Genomic DNA, 14,041 nt, shown 5'->3' on the forward strand with positions numbered 1-14,041 from the left:
TCATGGAGGGTAATCTTCTTTCTTTAAAGCTGATTGATTGTATGTGTTTGTTAATCACGTCTACACAGTACTTGCACAGCCAGGTTAGTGGGATTGAATGGAATTGAATAACAGGATACTACAGCTCAGCCAAGTTGACCCATCAAGCTGATATCGCACCAAAGGCGAAGGGGGTGTGGTTACCAGGATCTGATAAGAGCTATGGCCAAGGAGGCCCACTGATGCATCCACGCAGGCCAGCTTCAGGGGCACAGAGCAGGGGGAAGTGGACGAGGTGAAGCATGGACCCAAAGAGCATATGGGAATACTCCAGCACAGGTGGCAAGGAGAGTGGTGGGAATCATCCGGGCCCAATGAGTCTAATGAGAAGGACAGCAGGGCCAAGACAGCTGCCTGAGGAACAAAATATCCCATACAGGGGATGGGGAAGGAATGGCCAGAGGTTTGGAGGAAGTGAAAAAGAATCCAGAAGAGAGTAAGGGAATCCACAGAGGCCATGGAGGCCTCAGCTAAAACCCCAGATGTAGAGGTGGGTCCTGGACATTGGGACTGGGTGGTTCCTAAGGGTGTTCAGATTAAGGACAGGTAGAACAGAGTCAGCCATGTCCTGAGGGGCTGTGGGGACCTATGTCAGAAAAGCTGTCCTTGGGCTTCTGGGGTGAAGTTGGAGTCCAAAATAGGAAAGTGTGGAGATCAGGTCCATACATTCAGGAACAAAGGTGGAGAAGAGGAGAGAATGGATGGATGGGTAGGTGGGTGGGTGCGTGGATGGATGGATGGATGGATGGATGGATGGATGGATGGATGGATAGAGGTGTGGTTGCATGGATAGATGGATGGGTGGATGGGTGGATAGGTGGGTGGATGGGTGGATAGTTGGGTGGATGGATGGATGTGTGGATGAATAGATGGGTGGATGGATAAATGGATGGATGATGGATAGATGGAAGGACAGATAGATAGATATGTGGATGGATAGATGGATGTGTGGGTAGATGGATGAATGGGTGGTTGAATGGATAGATAGATGGATGGATAGAGGTGTAGATGCATGGACAGGTGGATGGGTGGGTGGATGGATGGGTGGATGGATGGGTGGGTGGATGGATGGGTGGGTGGATGGATGGATGGGTGGGTGGATGGGTGGATGGGCAGGTGGATGGGTGGATGGATGGGTGGATGGATGGGTGGGTGCGTGGATGGATGGATGGGTGGGTGGATGGATGGGTGGGTGGATGGAATAATGGGTGGGTGGATGGGTGGATGGATGGATGGATGGGTGGATGGATGGATGGGTGGATGGATGGATGGGTGGGTGGATGGATGGATAAGTGAGTGGATGGATGGGTGAATGGGTAGGTGGGTGTATGGGTGAATGGGTGAATGACTAGAAGGTAAAAAGGAAGGAAGGACAGAAGGAAGGAATCCTCATACTGTACAAGCTCTGCTATATCCTCAATCTTCATAAGGATCCTGTGAGGTTGGATTGATTTATTCCCATTCTACAGGTGAGGAATCCGAGTCCCAGAGAAGTTATGCAGACTGCCAGAGGTCACACATCTAGTCGATGTCGTGGAGCTGGGACACGCAGGAGCCTTGCTGATTCTGCAGCTTGTTTTTACGGTGAGTCTTCCTGGTCTCGAGTACACAGGCCAGTATAGCAGCCAACCCCCCAATGATGGCAGAGGGGGGCAGCTTCTGGACCACCTGAGCCTGGACCTCGGTTCTCTCAGTGAGGAAGTAGATGGTCCTGGGCAGGTACTGACCTTTCCTGGGCCTCCGTTTCTTCAGAGAGACAATGGGAATGGCAATAACGCCGACATCACCATGGACAAGATGTTTTGATAACTCTGTGTCCATAAGTCACGGAGAAGGTGCCTGACACACAGCCAGTGAGTAGCAAAAATAGGATTTGAATCCCAGATCTGACCAACTTTAAAAGTCCTTTTCACCATCTTTAAAAATCAGATATTTTTTTCAAACTGACTTTTGTTTGAACCCTCCTTTTCTTTAACCCAGGGGCCCGTGGGGACAGAAGTATTTCCTCCGGCCGAGTCCCGCAGTCACCGAGTTTCATTACAAACTTTTAAAAGTCAGAAAGCAGGCCCCTCGGACTGGCTTTGTCTGTCCATACGTGGAAAGGCTGTGATAGTCAGGGAGCTTCGCTCTCCGAAAGAACAAGGGTTGTCCATCAACCACGTGTCCCTGGTTTACAGAGGAGCACGTGAGATGGAGAGAGCAAGGAGTCTAAGTTAAGACAGCGAGGAAGTGTTGAAGAGGGACGCAAACCCACGTGTCTCCTGACCTGACCCCTACCCACCTAGGGCCCTCTTACCTGTACAGGGCTGCTTCCTGGGCAGAAGCTAAGAAGACAAGGTATGTCGGTCACTGGGTGTCGACCAGAACAACAAAGGGAAGAGGGCAAAATGTTCTGTGCACTCACTCACTGCCTTGACATCAGGCTCTTCACTTTGGCAGAACCAAAGCTGCTGTGTTCACCCAAGTGGGAGAGGGCCCCTCCCCTCCACCCCAGGAGGACAGGGGTCCAAGTGTTGTGTCTACAGACCTTGGACGGCTTTACCAAAGTCCTTGGGTTGGAAATGAGACATATATATGTCTCTGGTTCAGAGTCCTTAGAGGGGAAAGATCTTGCTCTGTCTTGGGCTGTGCTGCCAGCACCCCGATGGTCCTGGTACATAGTAGGTGCTCAAGAAACAGTCTGCTGAATGACTAAATGAATTAAATAGCCAATTTCTGTTCTATGGATTCCCATTAAGCATCCACATCTTCCTGCCGCACATGATGGAATTGAAATTGAGAGAAAACGGTCAATAATAGTTATAAAAATACTACTACTACTATTAATAATAGTGACCCCTTTCTCGCCCCTACTGTGCATTGGTCACTGTGCTTAGCACCTGACACACAGCTTACGAAGAATCACGACATGTCCATGGGATGCGGCTTCTATACCCACCCCATTTTACAGACGGGGAAAGGGAGGCTCCCGGCAGTGAAGTCACTGGTCCAGAGCCACAGAGCGAGGGCTGCGGGTATAGAAGGGTACGACTGCCAGGCCCTGCGCTAAGTCTGCATAATGCATCCCCTCCCTGTCTCACTGGCAATGCGTCCTTTTTGTTAACTAAGGTCTGCACCTCTGCTTTGGAGACATTTCTGAGCGCCAGGCTTCCGCCGGGTGCTGGGGATGCTTTTTGCCCAAGAAACCCCTAGAGAGCCAAAGACGCTGAAAACATCATTCCCTCCTCTGGAGGGATGCCCAGGCTGTTAGGGGCTTTCATTACCCTGAAACTGGATTCTTCACCGTTTTCCCACTTTCTTCCTTCCTCTTCTACCTCCTGACAAAGCTCACGGACTGTCCCATCCTAACCGGGATTAGGGGGTGTCTTGGGCAGTACGTGCCCTGGGCTTCCCTAACGTGAGGGCAGGGGTCACGCCTCCATGGCCCGCTACCCCCCACATTGCCGGCTTCCCACAGTAGGTGCGCTGTACATGTTTGCTGATGGACCGCTGATTGATCTGATTCTGTGAAGTGCTTGCTTGGCCACATGAGCCCAGAGAGGCTTCATAAAGGCTTTTTGAAGATGATAAGAAACAGAGCTGCCTTGTTAAGATTCCGGGGGCCTCGGAGTCTTCTCCGACAGCAATATCTTTCTTCCTTTCTCTCTCTCTCTCTTTTTTTTTTTCCTTTTTTAAGTGCTGGCAGATAAAGCCTGCCGACTGTCCACTGGGTGACACTGGAGAAAGAGCTTTGGGGCTTTTTGATTTTTAAAGGAATACATTAGAAGCAGCTCACGACATTAAGATCTTCTAGGTTCTAGCCAGGGTTGACCGTGGATTGGAGGACTTGTCTCCATTCCTGGTCACAAAGTGTAGTCACGGTAAGTTTGAGCAAGACTGAACTTATAAAGGCCAAGACAGCTCTGGGCTGCCACTCGGGAGGCTGGGGTCTGAGCCCCTCTGTCACTACCAACTGCAGGCTAAATGTACCCCTTTGCATGCCCGAGCCTCAGTTTCCCCGGCTGCAAAGCCAAGGGCAAAAAAGAGTGCGCTCCAGAGCCCTCTGCATCTCTGACTTCCTGTGTTCGGAGATTGATTTAGAGTAAGGTCAGGCTTCTCATTACCTGAGCACAAGATGGGAAGAGGGGAAGCCAGGAAGAGGCGCTGCTCCCACGGATGTGAATGATGCAGCGTGACCATCCAGGCAGGTTGCTGGCCAAGCCCAGAAAACATGGAAAGATGCCTCTTCCCCATCCTTAACCCGTATCCTGGCAGCTGCAGTGCCCAACAGAGGACACCGTCCAAGGAGGGCTTCCCTGGCCATATTACATCTAGGTGAAGCTAGCAGCTTCCAGAGGAGAGGGCAAGGGAGAGGGAGGGCAAGAGAATTGGTACACAACAGAGGATTTTCCTTTCTCCTGTTCATGGGTTTCTTGGAGAATCTGAAAAATCTATGGACCTCCTCCTCGGGAAAAACACACATTTGCACAAAATTTTACATCTAATTTTAAGGGGTTTATGAGCCCACTGATCCCAGGGTAGGAACTCCTAAAAAAAAAAAAAGACTGTGTGTGTGGCCACCTTATGGGAGAAGAACAAGGACGAAGGCGGGACGAGGAAGAAGAAAGAGATGACGTAGAAAGGGGAGAGGAAGAAGTATCAAGAGAACAATCTGGTTCCCAGGTAGAAACAAGAAACCTTTTAGTTTAGAACATGGTTCTAGAATCTTAGAAACAGGAATTGAATCCCAGCTCTACTCCTTTCCAGCTGTGTAGCCTTGGCCACGTGACTTCGCTTTCTCAGCTTCCGTTTCCTATGGGGATGAGTATTTTCTTTGGGTTATCCTTCTCGGGTCCCATGGCGAAGCCTGGTGCTCTTAGCCATCGGAAGCTATTTTGGGAGAACATTTCCTCTCGAGGCCCCACCTTTGCCTGGAGCTCCCTCAGGGTTAGACCAGAGCCTGGCATGTGGTTAGTGTCCTACTCCAAGGGCAGTCCCCGGACCAGCAGCTGCAGCCGCACCTGGGAGCTCTAGAAACGCAGAGTCTGGGGTCGCAGCCCACACCTAGGGAATCAGCATCTACGTTTTAACACGATTCCTTGGAGGTTCTTACACTTATGCAAATGTGAGTTCGGGAGCCACGCAGCCTCAATGGCCCCTTTCTCTTCTCCTGTCTCCACCTTCTTGGGACTCAGATTTCAGCACTCAGCTCTTCCCCGAGCAGCCTCCTTCGTGCTGATCTTGTCACCCCTCCCTAAACCCCAGCAGCCAGGTAAGAGTTGTCACCAGGTACATATAAAGCCAGCAATCACTCGGCACGCCTGTAATAGGAAGAAGCTGCCGGCCAAGATCCCAGGGCAACGCGCTGGAAAAAGACCAGATCTCAGCATGGGGTGCAGGTGGGCCATTTGCCATGAAATCCCTGTGCCTGGAACATAAAGCATGAGTTGAACACAGGAAAAATCAGTAACAGCAACAATTATCACTTACTAAGTCTTACCACGTGTGGCACACCACACAGGGGCTTTGTTGCATCCACTACCGTGGATGCATCCCAACAACCGTGTGTGGCAAGTATCAGCATGGCATTTCAGGGCTAAGGGAATCGAGGCACAGAGAGGTTAAGTAACTTACCTGAGGTCACACAGCTGGTGGGTGGGAAAGGCACAGACCAAAGAGACCTTAGCTCAGAAACCACAAAGCCGGTGGGGGGGGTGGCTAGAGAGAGCTGGTCTGCACAGTGTTAAAAGTTTCTTGGAATCGATATTTTAAAATTTCATCTATAGTCTGGATTTTTGGACTCTTGGAAAATCAGAATGCTTTTGGTATTGCCCTTCTGTCTGCTGGAGTGAGTGGCAGGACATGCATTGTGGAGGTTAAGTCCCCACCATGCATAATTTATGAAGTCTACTGGGCATGTTGCATTGAACATGTCAATGATAGTGATGGTAGTAATTGCTAATATTTATTAAGGGCTCACTATTTACCAAGCACTATGCTGTAAGATGGAAAAACCAGGTAGATCGTGGCCTCAAGTGCTCATGGAGTCCACTCCATGACAGCCTTTCCTTGGTGCTCACCCAGCATCTGCTTGATTTCCTCCAGGCACGAGGCACTCACTACCTGATAAAGCTGTCCTTTCCAGGACACCATGAGGAGTCTTCAAAATTCTTCTTTCTTTAGAGCCCGAATCTGTCCACTCCGTCTCCACCTGCGGACTGGGCTACCCGGAGTCAGCCTCGCGCTCCCTGTGCTGCTGCTGGTGCCACAGGCAGACAGACCAGACCCCACGGGGCTGCGCTGGGATATGAGGTAGGGAGGGTGCGAAGGCTTCCTCCTCCACCTGTGGGCGCTCCCCACCTAGTGCTCCCCTATCAGATTCCAGAGGACCCCTCAGCCCAGACCAGAGAGCCCGACCGGACCTTGTGCTCTGCTCCCCACCCTTCCTGGCAGAGGGGAACCCAGGAGCTCCTGGGTCCTGGTCCCTCACTGTCCTTATACTCCTCCTCTTCCCCTTTCTTTGCCCTGCTGCCTCATTTATAAACCCTATTTCCTCTGTGCTGTGTCCTCCTTCACCTCTCTGAGGCTCCTTCTCTGCTACAATCCCCTGTCCTGTTCCCGCTCTCCCATGGACACCGCCCCACCCACGCCCGCCTGTTCTTTCTAGACCCTTCCCTTCTGTATCTCTGCTTCTCTTTTCTCCCCACCGCGTGGTCCTCAGAGGTTGCCCTACACACATCTGGCTAGTAAGCCAGCCGCATCCGCTTAGCAGCTTCTCATTGAAAGCGCCCACCCCCACCTGTTTAATGTCCCTGCGCACTTTCTCTTAAGTTTTGATACGTACCTTCCCTAGGGTGTCCTTGGCCCTGTCCTTCTCACTCAGCACAACCCCCACGCCAATTGGTGATCTCATCCCCTCGCGTGGTTTCAAACCCCACAAAATGCTACCAACCCTCACAGCGGTGTCTCCAAGCCTGCACCTGTCCCCAGGGCTGCAGACTGTAACACCCAGCTCTTGGCTGGGCATCTCCATCTGGGCCCACCTGGCCCCCAGTTGGACACACCGTCTCTCTCTCCCAAACCTGGTGCCAACCTCCTTTCCCTCTAGCTCAGCACACGACACCAGCATCCACCCAACGGTCTGAACCAGAAACCCGGGGCTATTCCCATTTCACTGCTTCACTTCCCCATGTCCTATCAGTCACTGGCTTCTGCCACGGCCCCTTCCAGACAGGTCTCCAGTGAATCACGCCTCCTTTGATAACACAATGGATTGTTGAATGAATGCACTCGAACCCCCCCAGCTGGGTTCAGCATCCCTTGTGGGCTCTACTTAAAAAGCCCCAGCTCAGTCTTCCAGCCACCTCCCTAGCATCTCCATTCTATCCTCCATGCTGTGGCCACAGCCATCTTGTAAAAGTGCAGCCTTGACTGTGCCCCTTCCCTGCTCAAGCACCTTCAGTGGCTCCCTACTGCCTCCGAGCTGAAGTCCAAGCTGCTCAACATGGCCATCAGGACCTCCACCCTCTGCCCTCTGCCACTTCTCCAACCTCAGTGCACCCACCCCCCGCGTGGAACTCGAGCTCCCACCACACTGACTTGCGCTCCCACTCCCCTCCCTGCTTCGGCTTCTGTTACCCCACCCGGCTGGGATGTATGTACACCGTCCCTTTGCCCAGTTCACTCCAACACATTCTCAAGATTTTCCTGAAGTATCTATATAATTCATCTGCTTTTACATGACAAACAGAGATCATTCTGTTCCCCTTTCCTGCAGCTTATAGCCATCGGTGTTAATGTGGACGTTAAGCGGAGAAACGATCGTTTCATGAACCATTTTGCTATTACTACTCCGCTCGGTTGTTTTCAGGTTTTCTCTCTTACAAATGGTGCGGAATATTTCCGGGTGTAACTATGTATGGCTCTGCACTTAGAATTATTTCCTTGGGCTAGATTCTTGAAAGCCGAATTGTTGTGGATAAACGTGTTTTAGATTCGATATTTGGCCAAATCTCTTTTCTGAACGGCCAGGCCCACCTGCGCTGTAAGCAAGTCTATGGTCAGTTCTAGAATTTGGCCTCCCACCCGGGTCTCCCTGGGGAGGGGGGGGAGAAGAGTGAAATGTGATGTTGGCATCAGAGCTCCTATTTAGATAGAAACAAACCCACGGCAAGAAGGCAACGGAACTCCATTTACAATGAGTCAAATGGTTTAAATATGGAACCTGAGGAGCCTGGAGAAGCAAAACGAGAAGGAGGCTGTCTGAAGCCCTAAGTGAGTGATTGCTGGAATCCATAATTGTTGGGAAAATAAGATCAATTTTATTGCATGAAATGGATGTGTGTCAAGGATGCTTTAGGTGAGAGCAGAAGACCCGATCTGCTGAGGGTCGGATTTCCTGCAGGTTCATGGTTTGGGCTTTCCGGCAGCCCCCTCCAGCTTCATATCATTTGAATTCACTTACCCAGAGCGAAATCCAACTGTAAGTAAAAAGAGACTTTAAAAAGCTTAGTTTTTAAATCCTCATAAGGTGTCTTGGACATCAAATGGCTCTTAAAAACCACAGCAGTACTTTCATGAGTGAAGCGTAAATGATTCTCAGGCATATGGACTACATTCTCCTGAAATTCCTTCTGGTTTTAAAAGTGAAAGGCAGAGTAGCCAAAGAGACTGTACCTTGCCATTTAGAGATTCTTTTTTTTTTAAAGATTTTATTTATTTATTTGCCAGAAAGAGAGAGAGAGAGAGCACAAGCAGGGGGAGCAGCAGGCAGAGGGAGAAGCAGGCTTCCCGCTGAGTAGGGAGCCTGATACGGGACTCGATCTCAGGATGCTGGGATCGTGACCTGAGCCAAAGGCAGACACTTAACCCACTGAGCCACCCAGGTGCCCCTAGAGATTCTATCTGGGGGCAAACACCGTGAGCTGTGGCCGTTTGGAAGCAGGGCTCCGGATTTCTGGACACAGGGATGTTAGGAAGCGCTCCGCGAAGACCGTTCTGTGCAAATTCTAAAGTCATCTTGGACGTTGCGTTCCTGTGCGGGCATGCGGCAGACCCAAAGCGGCAGCCCTCAAGCTCTGATTAGTGAGTCAGATTTTCCTCAATTGCCAGCCAGAAATACAGATTCCAAGGCTGTCCCCCAGCCCTTCTGAATCAGACCTTCTGCACTGGGGGCCGCTGGAATCTGCCTTTTTAACAGGCTCTCCCGCTACCCAGTTGGGTTTACGGCTATTCTAGATCAGGATTTCTCAAGCTTGGCTCTGTTGACACATGGGGCACAGATCATTGCTTGCTGTCGCGGACCGACCTGTGCGTGGTAGCGGGATGTGGGCTACCATCCTTGGGCTCCACCCACTCAACACCAATGGCCAAAAGCAAGCCTGGCCTGGATCACCAAGCCACAGCCAACCTGCAGACCCATTAGTGTAAAAATAAACGTTTGCTGTACACGTCTGGCATTTTGAGGTTGCTCGTCGCAAAGAAAAATACAACGACCCTGATTGATGCGATAGGTAGACACCCCAGAGTTTTCACCAGAAGACAGTGTGGCCCAGCAGCTTAGAACTCAAGAGTGGAGGCCTGAAAGACCAAGTCTCAGTTCGAATCCCAGCTCTGCCACATCCCAGCAAGTCACTCCGTGGCTCTGAGCTCCACTCCCTCATCCATGAAATGGACATACAGAATAAAACACAAGTCTCGACTTCCCTGTGGCCCAAATGGGCTTGTGTAATGGTATGTGCTTTATGGATTTGGGAGAATTAAATGAGGGGATGTGTGTAGATTGTTCAGCGGCAGGGCCCAGCAGGTGGTAAGCTCACCATAGACGTGAGCTAATTTTATTATACTGAAGGTTCCAGGACATGGTACACAGGCTTATCTTTTTCCCCCCTTTTTTCCCTTCCTCCGTCCTTCTCTGATCCTGACCATGAATCCCTATTGAATGCCTACTATCCATCAGACCCCAGGCTCGGGAGAACAGGATCTCGAGCCCACGAGGGTGGGAAAATCGGGCCCCTCTGGGCTGGGGCGCAAGATCACACAAAGAGTTAAGCCACAGGTAACCAGGAGCCAAATAAATTCTGCCCCGCCAAACACAGCCCAATCATCATTAGTCACGGCTTGTTGGACGGGAGGCTCCTCCCTGGCGCTTATCTCCCAGGCTTCTGTCCTGGGCCAGGCTGCCATATTTCACGGTCTGAAAACAGATGACCCCAGGGTCAGGGAAATGAAAGCCCCATTCAACAGGTCCGCCAGGGGCTCAGCAGGGGAAGGAGGGCGAGGGTCAGTGCAGATGCTCTGTCCTTGCCAGGACAGGCCCAGAGCACGTGCTCTAGAGGCCCAGGACATGAGGCTTGCTCCTCAACACCCGGGGTCAGGCCCAAGGGACAGGATCAGGGTGACAATTAGCCCCAGGCTTTGCCCGCCAGAAAGCAGCCAGGCTGGGGGCGGGCCCTGGAGGCCATATTTGCATAGTGCCTCCCATGATGCTTCACTGCAGCCCTGTGTTGCTGGGGGATTCTAAGATGGGACTCCAGTTCCAGCTTTGGGGCCCTGCTTGCCACCGGGAGCTGCACCAGGAGAGGGACAGACGTGATTCCTGACCTGATGGGGCTTGTGACGGGTCCACGGAAGGCCAGCTCACCCACCAGACACGATGGTGATGTTTCAAATTTACAATTAGGAGGAAAAACACCTGGGGTTACAGAAATATTTTAATTTTTCTCTTCATATGGGAAAAAAAGGCCATCCATAGAGCGCATGAAAATCGATTCAATTTTGCCTGCACAGAAAGAAAAAATCAGTGTTTCCATATTTAAAGTTACATCAAAGACAATATTTAATAGTGATTATTATTACGGTTATTATGGTGGAAGGGAGGAGCCCCTAAAAATCATCACGTGGCCCGGAGGGAGGGAAGAGAAACCATAAAGGTGGAAACCAATTGATGGGTGAGGTATTTCCAGATACTTATGGGCGGTGAAGGGAAGCGAAGGAGTGCCATAAAATAGAGCAAAGGTAAGAAAAATGACTTAAGAAAAAATTACTTTTGTGAAGGGCTGGGGATATCGGAGGTCAATAATAAGAATTACGGTAAAATAATAGCAACGACATTTACCGAATGCATATTAGCAAGTTAAAATGTGTCAAGGGCCCACATTTAAGAAATGTTCTCTGTGAGCTGCTATTAACATTATTTTTGTTAACATTTTTATTTTTATTTTAGACCTGCCAGGGATTGTGCCAAGTGGTTCACAAGGTTTGTACACCTCATTTATGGTCATGTGGGTTCTCCCCTAAGCAGATCTGGAAATCTGGGTCTGGGTGTTGGTGGTTTATGTGGGAGGTGATCCTGGGAAAGAGAGGGGAGAAGGAAGGGGAGGGAGCAAGGAGGAACACAGGTGTGGGGTGGACGGGATGCTTGTGTCCCCCCTAAAATTCGTAAGTTTAAACCCTAAGCGCCCTAGGAGGTGGCCTTTGGAGGGGTAGGTAGGTTTAGATGAAGTCATGGGTGGGGAGCCCCAGCGGGGGGATTGTAAGAAGACAGCCATCTTCAAGCCCGGAAGCTATAGGCACCATGATCTTGGACTTTCAGCCTCCACAGCGTGAGAAATAAAAGCCCGCTGTTTAAGCTGCCCCGTCCACGGTGTCCCATGAGAGCAGCCGAATGGGCTAGACAGTAGGTTAGTGAGTGGGTCACTGCTCCGGCCAAGCCAGGCTGGGTCTCTCTGCAATCCCTCTACTGAGCCAGGTAGATGCATGTCCGAACCGCACCAGAGAGGGACGGGGAGGCTGGGCGCCATCAGCAAGCCCAGGAACCCTGCACTGCAGCTGGGGCTGAACCCCCCCGAGGTGACCGAGGGGTTATAGAGCAAGGAATCTGCGTCTGCCTCATTCTCTCATGAAATCCTGGTAATAATGCTGTGCGGTGGGGCCTGGCAGGGTCCCTTTTTGCAGACGGGGAAACCAAGGCACGGATCAAGGGACCTGCCCAGCATCACACAGCTGGAACTGGAGCCAGAACCCTGGTCTCTCCGAGTTCTATAGCCTGGGCTCCAAGACACACGGTAGCACCATGGCTCGAACCCCAGACTTCGGAGCCTGGCCCTCTGGACTCAAAGCCTGATTCTGCCAGGTATGAGTTGCGTGACCAGAGGACTTTTTAAAAGCCTCTCTGTACCTCAGTTTCCATATTGGCTACTGTGAGATTAAAAGGTGTAATTTTGAAAGGAGCTTACAAAGTTTGGGGTGTTATCATGGATCCTCAGTAAATGCATGTTAGTATTGTCACCCGTGGTTCTCAGAGGGCGGTCCCCAGACCAGCAGCTTCAGCCTCGCTGGACAGATCCTTCCCCAGACCTACTAAGTCAGACTCCGCCTGTGGGGCCAGCAAACCGTGCTATAACAACCCACTCCCCAGGAGATTCACACTCTGTTGGCTCTCACTCCCCAGAATAGAGTCTGACATTGCTTTGCAAGTGGCTGCGGTGACTTCCGCCCCCTGAAGCGCACTGTAAGGGTATCAGAAAAAACGTGTGCCTCTGGCTTTCTCTTGGATTTGCCTGAGAGCTTCACTCCTTTGTGTTGAGAGCTGGCTCCCCATTTACGTGCAGAGATTTCTAGAAGGGGTAGAGAGGAAGGCTATTAGTGGCTTACACCTTAGCAAGAAGTAGGTAACGGGGTAAAGCTGAGAACAGGGTTCACTTGAGGGGGCACTGGAAGAGGTTCAGAATTTAGGTGCTGCGGGGAGAAGGTGAGCACTCAGGGGAATGGGAGACGGTGGTCAAAAGAAGGTAGAATAATGGTAAAGAAGGACCTTATCTGCATCATGATTTCCCATTTTAGTGTATGTAATTGACATATAACATTGTATTAGTTTTAGGTGTACAACATAGTGATAGGATATCTATCTATCTATCTATCTATCTATATGCATAAATAATTTATTTAAATTGGGTTAATGAGCCCATCCACACTAGTCAGGCTCTAGCTAAGAAAACGATGAAACAAAGCAAAACACCCTAGGATTTTCTGGTAGCGGGAACTTAATACTGGGAATTGGTTACCTGGGAGACAGAGGAGGTGATGGGACGAGGGATGGTGATGTTACTCGGAGACCAGAGGCGTCGAGGAGCTGCTACTACTGCTCCTAGGTCTGGAGAACTGAAAGAGGAGGAGATGTTACCAGATGTTAGAACCATCTGGAATGAACTGGAACCACTCGGTAGGAGCTGGGATCACGGAGAGGAGGTTGTGTGGTAAGAGCTAGAGCCACAGAAGATACCCAGTCACTGCTGGAGATGCCATAGGAAGCAGAGACAGAGGTAGAAGTACCTGGGATTCTCCTCTCCTCCCACCCTCCAATTTCCCATTATGGCCGCCCATTGGCCGAACCTACCCAGAGAGCAAAGGGGCTTGGGAAGTGTAGTTTTCCAAGCTGTAGAGCCAACTAAGGAAAGAGTGTGAATTAATCTGAGATCCTCCCTCCCGCCCTTCCTTTCTTCATTCCCTCCTCCTTCCTTCCTTCCCCTCCCTCTCCTCTTTCTTTCCACATTGCCACCCACGCCTGTAAACAAGAGAATACTGGTAAACACACTGTGAACCAGGAGGTTCAAAGAGTTTAGACTAGATCCCAGAGAACATCCTTCTCTGAGCCAGCGGAGAAGCAGGATGGTGGAAGGGATGTCAACTGTCTGTGCTTCAGGCCCCAAAGATGAAGGGCTGGTGAAAAGGGCAACCCGGCAGCGTTCAGGATGAGAGGAGAGCTTCATGGTGAGGCCCTGCAGAGCCTCCCTCGCTCGGGCCAGCCTGGCTTTTCTCAAAGGACAGCTTTCTCTGATTTCTGAAGGCTAATGAAGCCAGTTGGGGCTTGGCAAGATTTGTCCCGCTTCAGATAGATTATTCCACGTGGGAAAAAGACGGGTTCAGGGGTTCACCTCTAACAATTTTCCCTGTTAGCATCTCTCCTATCGTATGAAGGGTTAGAATACGAAGGAATCCATAAACTAGAAAACGCAATTTCTGA

This window comes from Ursus arctos, unplaced genomic scaffold (genome assembly GCF_023065955.2).
Source record: "Ursus arctos isolate Adak ecotype North America unplaced genomic scaffold, UrsArc2.0 scaffold_34, whole genome shotgun sequence".
Classification (NCBI taxonomy): Eukaryota; Metazoa; Chordata; class Mammalia; order Carnivora; family Ursidae; genus Ursus; species Ursus arctos.